A 13,547-nucleotide genomic window follows, 5' to 3' on the forward strand; every position below is an offset into this window, starting at 1 on the left:
TTAGAAAGGAGGAGCATCATGAATTTACAGGGCATTAAACACAACAAACAAACAGATATAACCAATTAATCAACAAGTATTTTATTAAGTGCTTAATACATCCTTGGCACAGGTAATAAAAAGATAAAAATGAAACATTCCTTGCCATCATAGAATTTTCATTCTGTGAGATTACATACACATTCAAGTAATGCTTTGATGGAAACCAAGGATTCAATGAGGCAGATGGAGGAAAGTGCATTTCATGCATGGAGGACAACCAGAAAAAAGCACAGAAATGGAGATGATAGGTGCACCACACACTATGAAAATGCAACTTAGGAGTTGTTCAATAGAATTTCATCATATGGAGGGAGAGAGGGAAAGATGAGGGAGAGAGAGAGAAACAGAGAGACAGAGACACACAGAGAGGGAGACAGAGAGAAAGGAAGCAGACCAAAACAGAAACAAGAGACAGACTGAGACACAAGGAGGTAAAGAAATATGCAGAGAGATACAGAGACACAGGCAGTCAGAAAGACAGAGACAGTCAGTCAGAGAGATAGAGACAGAGAGACAGAGAAAGAAAGAAAGAGACAGAGAAGGAAAGACAGAGAGAGAAAGATAGAGATGGAATAAGAAACAGAGACAGATCAAGAAAGACATCTACATAGGCTTATTCAGACAGAAACAAGGATAGGCAGAGTCAGAGAGAAACTGAGAAATAGAGACAGGCAGTCACACAGACATATAGAAAGAGATAGAGAAAGTTCTAATTCTATGGAAATGGTGATCACTTCCCAAAGAATCAGAAGTCAACTATCAGTTGGAGAGCTTATCACAGAGAAATGAAAGGTGTGGAAGCTCAAATATTTGGTTCACCTTCTTGGTTGACTTAGCAGGGAGAAACTAAGCTTTTGGGTTTGCAAGCATATCCCATTTTCAGCACTATTAGTACAAAAAAAAAAAAAAATAAGATCAACCAGAGCTATGGCCTGACCTCACTACTTTATCTCTTCACGGAACTGGACTGGGTGAAATTCTCTTACTGTGAGATCAAAGCAAGCTGAATCAATAGTATGCTTGGACATATGTTCTGGGTAACTTACTGTCACTCTACTAAAGGAAACTTAGGTAATAGTTTAACCATAAGTTTCATGCTTAGCATTAGAGCTTTATTTGTCATGTCCTTGATGCATCCAACTCTGCTCTGGTTTCTTCTAAAAACAAAGCAAAATTAAATGATGTGTCCACGTGTTTAAATCAAACACAGGTCTGGATAGGTTATGTGCAACTGGCTTTGGATTATTACAAGACATTTTAGAAAGAAAAAAAATCACACAAGAATGACCTATTATTATGACTAACAGTTCAGCTTTTTTTTTTCCTACTTAATGTGTCCTTCATAATTTCAGACATTTTCAGCTTGACTGATGGAAAAGTATTTCATATAAATTTGTCACAGGAAGATTACAATAATGAGTAGTAGGCCAATGCTCAGTACCATAGTGCATTTTTACGATGTGCCATGTTTAATAATTAACCAAATGTTGAAACTCCAGGCAAAAAGATAGACTTCTTATATTTGAAAAAGACAAAATGGGTCTAGCAACATCCCTATGTCCAAACCCAAGTAGAGATCCTTGTCAGCTCATGTCATATTATAAATTGCATTATTGTTACTAATGAACTTTTTATAAAAAAACAAACAAAATGAGAAATGTTACCAATACTTATTTAATAAAAAATTGTCCTACTTTAGCCACGTCTACCAACTCTCTCTTCCTCAGCAAAGAATTCCAGCTAACACTTCAGAAGAAAAATTAAGGCAATCTATATAAACGTGACCCTTCCCTGAAATTTCTCACTTCATCTCCCATTTTCTACACATTTGTTGCATCCTCAAGAAAAAGAGATGATCATTCTCCTTGCCAACACTACTATTACTTCTACTTGTGCTCTTGATCCCAGTTTTTCCCACCTCCTTGAATCCACCTCATTGATAATTCCCTCTTTCTCTAACATTTTAAGCCTCTCCATATTTGCCAACTCATCCCCTGCAGCATGCTTAGATCTTTTCAATATTAAAATCAAATGAGCAATATTAATAAAAAAACTTAATTTGTCCATCCCCTCAAGTGGCCACCTTGTATCTCTTATCTCACTGATGATCTAGGGAAAAACAACACCAGTGATGTTGATGACAACCAACACCTGCATATATTTATAGAGTCCAGTTTTCTACCTCCCAATCATTATTTTTTCTGTTATCACCTTGCTAAATTTAATATACCCTTAAAAAACTGTATGTAAGAGAAATCCATGGTTCCATATAAAATTATGCTTTTCATTGTTTATATTTTGGACTGATTGTATTTGTTGATAATGGTTAAATTTATAATCATTTGTATTTAGTTTATTAAAAACATACTATAAAGAATATTTTAGTGAGTTGAAATTACAAAATCCTGAGTTGCCTGGATACCATTCACTTTTCCATAAGTAGCTATGAAATGTGAGGGAGATAAGATGTCCTTGTGTAGAAATGGGAGACAGGGATTTCCTATACACTACTTCATGTCATGTTATAATTTCTCTGATGCCATGGTCCTCTTTTAAAATGAAGGAGAACAGAACCTGGGAGTAGACTAAGCTGCCTGAATAGGAGACCCAGTTAAGTTAACTTGAGGTTTACTGCCCGGATTGGTTCGTTCGGTCGTTCATTTGTTCGTTCGTTCCTTCCTTCCTTCCTTTCTACCTGGTCTTCCCTAAAACATTAGACTAAGTGCATTCTGAAGCCCATAGACTGAACCACAATGGATCCCTGCCCAACCTGCACTCAATGGCTGTTTTTGAACCCTCCTGACTTACAGTGAACGTCAATAGTTTCTGGTGGAAACAACAGCCCTGAGCTCCTGCCCTTCTCAGCTTGATTTATTTAACTTGGTTATTTTTTTCTTTTCTATTTAAAGGGGCCATCTCCTGACTGCTCTTTAAAGAGGTATGTTCACTGAATGGGCATTACCTCACTTTAAGTGAGTACCTGAAAAGACTTTAGCTTAAAAGGTCAAGATTTTCCATTGCATCCTGGGCTCTCTCCAGTCAACCTGATGAATATATGCTCATTAGATCCAGATAGCTCAGAAGGAGAAAGTGACACTGGTTACCTTGCAAAGCCCTCCCTCACTCAAAACAATGTCAAGTACAAGTCATGTAATTTCTCTGATATCATGGTCCTCTTCTAAAACAAAGAATGAACGTAACAACTTTATCCTAAATATTGTTTTCTATTTTATTTATACATAATTAATATTCAAATAGAATTCTTGAATGAGAGTCAAAGCGTTGATATAAAGTTTTGGAAAGAATGGGGGGTCCAAAACTGTGGTTATGTAAAAAGGGTAAATTTCCCATATGCCAAACAATATAGATTGACAACTAATTGCAAAGTTTTAAAGCAAGAATCCCCACCACAAATACATGTACTCAAATCACCTCCAGGAATATGAGGTTTTTGAAGTGTATGAGAAATATTTGGTAAATAGCTGTTATCCTAATCAAATGATTTCTTATATGCATTCTGAACTCTAGGATTTATTTCTTTTATGTTGAATACAGGGTACAGGGAGATATGCTAAAACTCAAAGGGTATAGGGATCAAAAGAGCTACAGAACACCTAGTGTTACATAGGACACTGAAAGGATGAGACATAGTTCTATTTACAAAACTAATCTGTCAGAGCTCTCATTAATATGAAGCTAGGTCTTCATTACTCTAGGACAGGCCATCTATCAAGTATGTAATGCAAATCTCATTTGAATAATATAGGCATATTTAAATAGGACACATATGTTTAATGTTAGTGAGGTACTCATCCTATAATTTAAGTGGTCTTGTAACTGGTGCTCCTGTATATATATGTGTGCATGTATATATGTATATGTGGGCATATTTCTGTGCACACACATACATATATAAATAAAAACAAATTAAAGTATTAGGAAAATCAATGATCACAGTTAATAGTGCAAAGGATAGAGTGGAAAAAATACATATATGTGTATATTTACACATGCATTTGCATGTATAAATAGAGAGATAAATAGAAAAATAGGAAGGTAGGTGGATGGATCAATAGATGTTCATACATAGGTCCATGCATATGTACATACATACTTATACATAGATATGTGTGTGTCTATTCTCTCCAATCCATCCTTATTCTTCTGCTACTGTCAATTGTAAGTGATTTTCATAATATACTAATTCCCAATACATCACTCCTCTAGTGAAACAAAACAAAACAAAAACTCTCATTCTCCCATTCATTTCCCTAGTGTTTGCAAAATAAAACTACACCAATGCTTTTAATGTAATGGTCCTTTAATAAAATATTTGATAAATAGATTTTAAATGAAATCTTACTTTCTTTTAAATTCCTAGCTATAACATTAGAGCTAATACAAAAATACATTGGAGTTTTATTATACATGTATGTAATTTATAGAATGTACATTCAACTATATGCTGTCCTAAATAAAAGAAATTATTATAAATAATGAATAAGTTCTGATACCCTTTAAATTAGCTTACATGTATCCAGAATAGTGATGAGATGGTAGATATGCTCAATGTCATGGCCTATCTCTCAGCAAAACCAGTTTTTGCCCTCTTACCACCTGCAGGGGTAGTGGAAGGCAATGAGGAAAAAGGCTAAATGGGGGAAGAGGAACAGTAAGCTCTGGCATAGGTAGCCACAATTCCCCCTCCTTCTGTTGCTGGAAGTCAAGTCCCTCTGCACAATTCATTTTAATTTAATATCCCTTATCCACAACTCTCATTGCAAAATATGAATTGGTCTTTTTCTTTCCTTACCTAATTAATCCAACATATTAGATGTTGTCCACCATGGAACTTTGCCATGGAAGAGAGGGTTATATGGTACAGTGGAAAGAACATTGGATCTAGATTTAGAAAACCCGGCTACAAGTATTCCCTCTAATCGTTATTACCTTAGGTATATATTTGCGCAGGTCACTGAACTTCCTGGACCTTAGTTTTCTCAATTATGAAATGAGGAAGCTGGATGAGATTGAAGGTGAGGTTACCTCTACCTCCAAAGCTATGATGTTATGACATAATCTATGATCTTATACAAAAATTTTAAAACCTAACCTCCACTGAGCTTGGAATCAGGAAGACTCATCTTCATGAGTTCAAATCCAGCTCAGACATTTAGTAGTCATGTGACTCAGGGCAAGTCAATTAACCCTGTTTGCCTTAGTCTCCTCATCTGTAAAATAAACTAGAGTAGGAAATAGTAAAACTCTACAGAATCTTTGCCCAGGAAACCACAAATATTGTCACAGGGTGTCAGAAAGAATTGAAAAAATCTATCTTTTTTTTTTTTTTATTAATTTTTTTATTTTTTTTAATGTTTAACAATCACTGCCATACAATTGCGATTTTATCCCTCCCCACCCACCCCCCACTACCTCCCTCCCTCCCCACGACTGCATACAATTCTGTATAGATTCTACATAAACTTTCCTATTGAGTATATTTTCACTATCGTCATGCTGTGTAGTCAGACTAAGATAAATGAAAGAATCCGTATAACAAATCAGAACATGATACACAAACAGATACACATACACAAACATGATCTGCTACATTGTGTGAGTGACTTCCATATTTCTCTCTCTGAGTGTGGAAGGCTTTTTGCCTTGAGGTCCACCATTGGGATTTTTTTTTTTTTTCAGAAGTTCTTGTGTTATTACAAAAATCTAAGTCTACCAGAAAAAACTCTCACACACTGTGGTTGTTGCTGTGCATAAAGTTCTCCTGGTTCTGCTCCTTTCACTCAGCATCAGGTCATATAAGTCCTTCCAGGCCTCTCTGAAGTCTTCTTGTTCATCATTTCTTATGGCACAATAGTACTCCATTACATTCATATACCATAATTTATTCAGCCATTCCCCAATTGATGGACATCCCCTTGACTTCCAGTTTTTGGCAACTACATAGAGTGCTGCTATAAATATTTTTGTACATGTGGGACCCTTTCCCATTTTTATGATCTCTTGGGGATATAGTCCTAGTAGCAATATTGCTGGGTCAAAGGGTATGCACATTTTTGTAGCCCTTTGGGCATAGTTCCAAATTGCTCTCCAGAATGGTTGGATGCGCTCACAGCTCCACCAACAATGAATTAGTGTTCCAACTCTCCCACATCCTCTCCAGCATTTATCATTTTCTTGTTCTGTCATGTTTGCCAATCTTATACGTGTGATGTGGTACCTCAGAGTTGTTTTGATTTGCATCTCTCTAACCAATAGTGATTTAGAGCATTTTTTCATATGATTATAGATAGCTTTAATTTCTTCCTCTGAAAATTGCCTGTTCATATCCTTTGACCATTTATCAATTGGGGAATGACTTGTATGATTATACATTTGGGTCAGTTCTCTATATATTCTAGAAATGAGGCCTTTATCCCCGAGCTTAGCTGTAAAAATTTTTTCCCAATTTACTACATCCCTCCGGATTTTGGTTGCATTGGGTTTGGTTGTGCAAAAACTTCTCAGTTTAATGTACTCAAAGTTATCCATTTTGCATTTCATAATGCATTCTATCTCTCCTTTAGTAAAGAATTCTTCCCTTCTCCATAGATCTGATAAATACACTATTCCTTGCTTCTCCAGTTTATTCATGGTATCAATCTTTATACCTAAATCATGTACCCATTTGGACTTTATTCTTGTGTACGGTGTCAGGTATGGGTCTATGCCTAATTTCCGCCACACTGTTATCCAGTTTTCCCAGCAATTTTTGTCAAACAATGAGTTCTTATCCCAGAAGCTGGGGTCCTTGGGTTTATCAAACAGAAGGTTGCTATATTCCTTGCCTACTGCATCTTGAGTGCCAAGTCTATTCCACTTGTCTACCTCTCTGTTTCTTAGCCACTACCAAGTGGTTTTGATAATTGCTGCTTTATAGTACAGTTTAAGGTCTGGTAGCGCTAGGCCACCTTCCCAAGCATTTCTTTTCATTAGTCCCTTTGATATTCTGGACCTTTTGTTTTTCCAAATGAATTTTGATTTTATTTTATCCAGCTCTAGAAAGTAATTGTCTGATAGTTTAATTGGTATGGCACTAAATAAGTATATTAATTTGGGTAGAATTGTCATTTTTATTATATTAGCACGGCCTACCCATGAGCAACTAATGTTTTTCCACTTACTTAAATCTGACTTTATTTGTGCAAAAAGTGTCTTGTAATTGTGTTCATATAGTCCCTGGGTTTGTTTTGGCAGGTAGACTCCTAAGTATTTTACACTGTCTACCCTAACTTTAAATGGGATTTCTCTTTCTATCTCTTGCTGTTGAATTTTGTTGCTAATATATAGGAATGCAGAGGATTTGTGTGGGTTTATTTTGTACCCTGCAACTTTGCCAAAGTTGTTTATTAATTCAAGTAATTTTTTACTTGAATCTCTGGGATTCTCTAGGTAAATCATCATATCATCTGCAAAGAGTGATAACTTAGTTTCTTCTTTGGCTATTCTAATTCCTTGAATATCTTTATCTTGTCTAATTGCTACAGCTAACATTTCTAGTACCATATTGAATAATAGTGGTGATAATGGACAACCTTGTTTCACCCCTGATCTTATTGGGAATGCATCTAGCTTATCCCCATTGCATATAATACTTGCTGAAGGTTTTAGATAGATACTGCTTATTATTTTATGGAAAGTTCCCTTTATTCCTACGTTCTCCAATGTTTTTAGTAGGAATGGATGTTGTATTTTGTCAAAAGCTTTTTCTGCATCTATTTGAGATAATCATGTGGTTTTTGTTAGCTTTGTTGTTGATGTGGTCGATAATGCTAATAGTTTTCCTAATATTGAACCAGCCCTGTAGTCCTGGTATGAATCCTACCTGATCATAATGTATTAATCTCGTGATTAGATGCTGTATTCGTTTTGCTAAAATCTTATTTAAAATTTTTGCATCTATATTCATTAGGGAAATTGGTCTATAATTTTCTTTCTCTGTTTTGTCTCTTCCTGGTTTGGGTATCAAAACCATATTTGTATCATAGAAAGAATTTGGGAGGACTCCTTCTTCCCCAATTTTCAAGAATAGTGTATGTAGTATTGGAATTAACTGTTCTTTAAATGTTTGATAGAATTCACTTGTGAATCCATCTGGCCCTGGAGATTTTTTCCTAGGGAGTTCATTGATGGCTTGTTCAATTTCTTTTTCTGAGATGGGGTTGTTTAAGTATTCAACTTCCTCTTCTGTTAATCTGGGCAATTTGTATTTTTTAAAATATTCATTCATCTCGTTTAGATTATCGAATTTGTGGGCATAAAGTTGAGCAAAGTAGTTTCTAATTATTGTTTTAATTTCCTCCTCATTGGAGGTGAGTTCACCCCTTTCATTTTTAATGTTAGTAATTTCATTTTCTTCTTTCTTTTTTTTGATCAGATTAACCAAAGGTTTATCAATTTTATTAGTTTTTTCATAAAACCAACTATTGGTTTTATTTATTAATTCAATAGTTTTCTTTATTTCAATTTTATTAATCTCTCCTTTGGTTTTCAGTATTTCTAATTTGGTATTTACTTGGGGATTTTCAATTTGTTCTTTTTCTAGCTTTTTCAACTGCAAGCCTAAGTCATTGATCTCCTCTTTCTCTATTTTATTTATGTAAGCATTCAGAGATATAAAACTTCCCCTAATAACTGCTTTTGCAGTGTCCCATAAGTTTTGGTATGTTGTCTCACTATTGTCATTCTCTTGAATGAAGTTGTTGATTGTTTCTATGATTTCTTCTTTAACCCAATCCTTCTTTAGAATTAGATTATTTAGTTTCCAATTGATTTTTGGTTTCTCTTTCCATGGCCTTTTATTACATGTAATTTTTAATGCATTATGATCTGAAAAGGATGCATTGATTATCTCTACCTTTCTGCACTGGATTGTGAGATTTTTATGTCCTAGTACATGGTCAATTTTTGTAAATGTTCCATGTACCGCTGAGAAAAAGGTATATTCCTTTCTATTCCCATTTAATTTTCTCCAAAGATCTATCATATCTACCTTATCCAGAGTTTTATTTACCTCCTTAACCTCTTTCTTGTTTATTTTAAGGTTGGATTTATCTAGTTCAGAGAGGGGGAGGTTGAGGTCCCCCACTAGTATAGTTTTGCTATCAATTTCTTCCTTCAACTCCCCCAACCTCTCCTCTAAGAATCTGGATGCTATACCACTTGGAGCATACATGTTTAGTAATGATATTGCTTCATTGTCTATGGTGCCTTTTAGCAGGATATAGTTTCCATCCTTATCCCTTTTGATTAGATCTATTTCTGCTTTTGCTTTGTCTGAGATTAGGATTGCTACTCCTGCCTTTCTTACATGAGCTGAAGCACAATATATTCTGCTCCATCCTTTGACCTTTATCCTATGTGTATCCCCCCGTTTCAATTGTGTTTCTTGTAAGCAGCATATTGTTGGATTATGGCTTTTAATCCATTCTGCTATCCGTCTCCGTTTTATGGGAGAGTTCATCCCATTCACATTCACAGTTATGATTACAATCTGTGTATTTCCCTCCACCCTCTTTCCCACCATTTGTGCTTTTAACTCTCCCGTCTCCCTTCCCCTCCTCAATAGTATTCACTTTTCTCCCCCTCCTCCTGCAGCCTTCCCCTCCTTCTTTTAGCCCCCCTCCCTTTTAGTCCCCTTTACTCTTATTGCTTCTTTCCTCCCTTTTAGCCACCCTCCCCTTTCTTCCCCCTTCCCCTCCTACTACCTATAGAGCTAGTTAGGATTATCTGCTTAAGGTTATTGTTCCCTCCTTTGAACAAATCAGATGAGAGTACCTCTCAAACAATGCTCATCTCCCTCCCCTCCTTCCCTCTACTATGGTTTTGTACTTCTTCCTGTGATATAATTTGCCATTTTCTGCTTCCCCCTTTCCACACCTCCTATTACATTCCCTTCTCATACTTAAATCATATTTTTGCCATGACATCATTTACTTTATGCCCGTTCCCTCTACATGTATCCCTTTTATCATAATAGCTGCACAGTTCTCAAGATTAACAGGTAGCATCTTCCCTTACAGGGAGGTAAACAGATTGCCCTAATTGAGTTGCAAGTTTTTGTTTTTGGTTTTTCCCCTCTGTTTACCTTTTTATGATTCTCTGGAGACCTGCATTTGAAGATCAAATTGTCTATTGAGTTCTGGTGTTTTGGTCAGGAAGCTCTGGAAATCCCTTATTTCTTTGAATGACTTTCTCCTTGCCTGAAATGTTATGCTGAACTTTGCTGGGTAGTTGATCCTCGGTTGGAGTCCCAACTCCTTTGCCTTACGGAATATTGGGTTCCAATTCTTTCGATCTTTTAATGTAGAAGCTGCAAGGTCCTGTGTGATCCTGACTGTGTGACCTTGATATTTAAATTGTTTCTTTCTGGCTGCTTGTAGTATTTTCTCCTTCACTTGATAGCTCTGGAATTTGGCAACTGTATTTCTTGGGGTTTTGAGTTTGGGATCCCTTTCCTGTGGGGAACGGTGGATTCTTTCGATGACTATTTTGCCCTCTGAGTCTAGTACTTCTGGGCAGTTTTCCTTGATGATTTCCTGGAAGATATTGTCCAGACTCTTTTCTTCATCATGGGTTTCTGGCAGGCCAATAATTCTTAGATTTTCTCTCCTGGATCTATTTTCCAGGTCAGTTGTTTTTCCAATTAAATATTTTAGATTTTCTTCCATCTTTTCATTCTTTAGATTTTGTTTGACTGACTCTTGTTGCCTCATTGAGTCATTAGTTTCTACTTGCCCAATTCTAATCTTGATCGTATTGTTTTCTTCAGTTAGCTTTCGCATCTCCTTTTCCATCTGGCCAATTTTTCCCTTTAAGGAGCTATTTTCTCCATTTAATTTTTGTACTTCTTTTTCCATTCGACCAATTTTCCCAGTTAGGTTTTGGGTTTCCTTTTCCATCTGATCAATTTTCCCTATTAGGTTTTGAGTTTCCTTTTCCGTTTGATTAACTCTTCCTTTTAGGGAATTATTCTCTCCAGTTAATTTTTGAACTTCCTTTTCCATTTCTTCAATTTTCTTTTTCAGATTGATGTTCTCATCAGTGAATTCTTTTTTTATGGTTTTAAAATCATTGGCCAGTTTTTCTTTTATATCCTTCTTCAGACGTTCCAGGTAATCTAGTTGTGCTTGCGAGAAATTCATAGTCCCATCTGAGGTTTCAGATGGAAGTACAGTCTCAGCTCTGACCTCTTTGGTGTTTGTGTTTTGGTCCTTATCCCCATAGAAAGATTCTATGGTTTTTTCACTTTTCGTCTGCTTTTTCCGATTCATGATGTTGGCTGAGTGTTGTAGCTTTTGGTTCTTTCAGTCAGAAGATACAGATCTTTTAAGTTGAGTTGATGTTTGTCTAGGCTAAAAGCAGGCTTTTTTTTGTTGTTGTTGTTTCCCAGATCAACCCTGGGTTTAGCTTGATAGGTGTGTGGGAGGTGTGGTCTGGTCTCAGGATATCTCCTCAGCTGGCCTGAGGCAAAGGCAAGGTCCGGGGGATGGTGATCCCAGCTTCCCTATTGTCTTCCCTTTTCCCCTGGAGGACTGGGGCACGCCTAGAGGCTAATGTGTGTTCCCGCCCCTCCTGGGGCTCGTCTCCTGGGCTGCGGCTTGCTTGGGTCTCAGTGCGAATTTTTCTCTGCCCTGGGTCGTCTGTCCCTCCAGATAGCCTCCACCACGGTAGGAAGAATCTCCCTTTGCCACCTCTCCAGCCTCTGGTGTTACGAGACCACTCGCCCCTTTCTGCTGCTCCCAGTGATCCAGGATCAATCTGGGGAAGAATTTTATGGTTCCCTCACGGTCATCGGGGGGGAGGGGAGAGCACTTACTGATCACTCCGGCATCCCAGCTTCTGGATGTTCAAGTAGTGACCCACTGAAGTCCCGTCTTTAGGCTGAAGATTTCAAAGGCTGTTGCGCTGATATCGTTGGCTTGGCCTGGCTTATCTCCTGCTCCGCTGGTCTCGCCCGCCACTCTCGGGCCCCTCGGGTCGCCTCCGCCCTGCCGCGCCGACCTCGCTGCGCTGTGCGCCGGGCTCTTACCCCCGCGGAACAGATCCCTCCCGTGGACCTTCCAGTCCAGCCTGGGCTCCGAATCTGTCAAAGTCCGTCTCCCACTGGATTCTACACCTCCAAAGTCTGGTCAGACTCTCCCCCCAGAAATATCCAAAGGAGTTTTTCCAGGAGCTTAGGTGAGTCGTTGCTTTCACTCCGCCATCTTGGCTCCGCCCCGAAAAAATCTATCTTTTAAAAAACTAAAGCCCATCCCATATCACGTAGTATAGGACTATACACATAATAGGTATTTAGTAAAGATTTTAAAAAATCTATTGAAAGTGAGATGCCATAACTATACATGTATAATCTGTATCGAACTGTTTGCCTTCTCAATGATGGGTGTGTGTGTGTGGAGGGAGTGAGAGAATTTCGAACTCAGTTTTAAAAATGAATGTTGAAAATTGCTTTTAGATGCAACTGGGAAAAATAATATACTAAATAAAAAAGAAGATAAAGAAAAAGCAGAACTGGAGATGGGAACTGTACAAGAAAATCCAGCTTGCTGTGAGGACAATGTACCTTAGGGAAGCTGTAGGAGAAATGATTTGCCTATAGTTACACAGGTAGGAATTAGTAGAACCAGAGGAAATGTATGACCAGAAAAATGAATGGACTGATGATGTAGCAAGGGCAAAGAATAAAAGAGAGTGAAAATGTACCCACAGTACTAGCTCCCCTTCCTCCCTCCACCAAAAAAATAAAATGAAAATGAAAATGAAAATGAAAGGCCAAAGATGCCTAGGAGTATTTTTATCTTTCATCATCTGGAATTTAATGCTCAAAAGCAGACTTTCCATTCCAATCTTGTTTATCTTTCTTCTCTCACCCTGCTGATGTCATTTCCCTACTTACAATACTTTAATGGTTTTCTACCTTCTAAAGAATAAAATCTAAAATTTCCATCAATATTGAGGCACCATGGCATCTAAAAAAAAATTTTGAGTTACATCTGATCCAGATTAAAATGCAAATGAGGAATGATTAAGAAAAGAAGTTAAAAATACAAACAATATAGTTGATATTACATTGCAGTTTTTAAGGTCAGTATATTCCTTCCACAAACATCTGTTTCTTTTTGAGTTTAATTTCATTTCTTTCACTAGTTTACCTGACTTCCAAGATTCTCATTGATCTGATCCCAAGTTATCTTTCCCATAGTAGTTACTACTTGCATGCCACAGTGAACTGAAATCATTATCTCACATTAATGATACGATGACTTCACCTATTAACAAAATTAACCATTGCTAAGTTTTGGGAAAATTCTTTCAGGATGGGTTATTTGATGAAATAGAAGACACAGTATGTTTTTATAGTCAATATCTCACATTGATGGCTCCTGGAGATTATTACATCATTAATAATGTAGTCTACTTATATAAGAATCGAACAGTGATTATAT

The sequence above is a fragment of the Notamacropus eugenii genome, chromosome 5 (genome assembly GCF_028372415.1).
Source record: "Notamacropus eugenii isolate mMacEug1 chromosome 5, mMacEug1.pri_v2, whole genome shotgun sequence".
NCBI lineage: Eukaryota > Metazoa > Chordata > Mammalia > Diprotodontia > Macropodidae > Notamacropus > Notamacropus eugenii.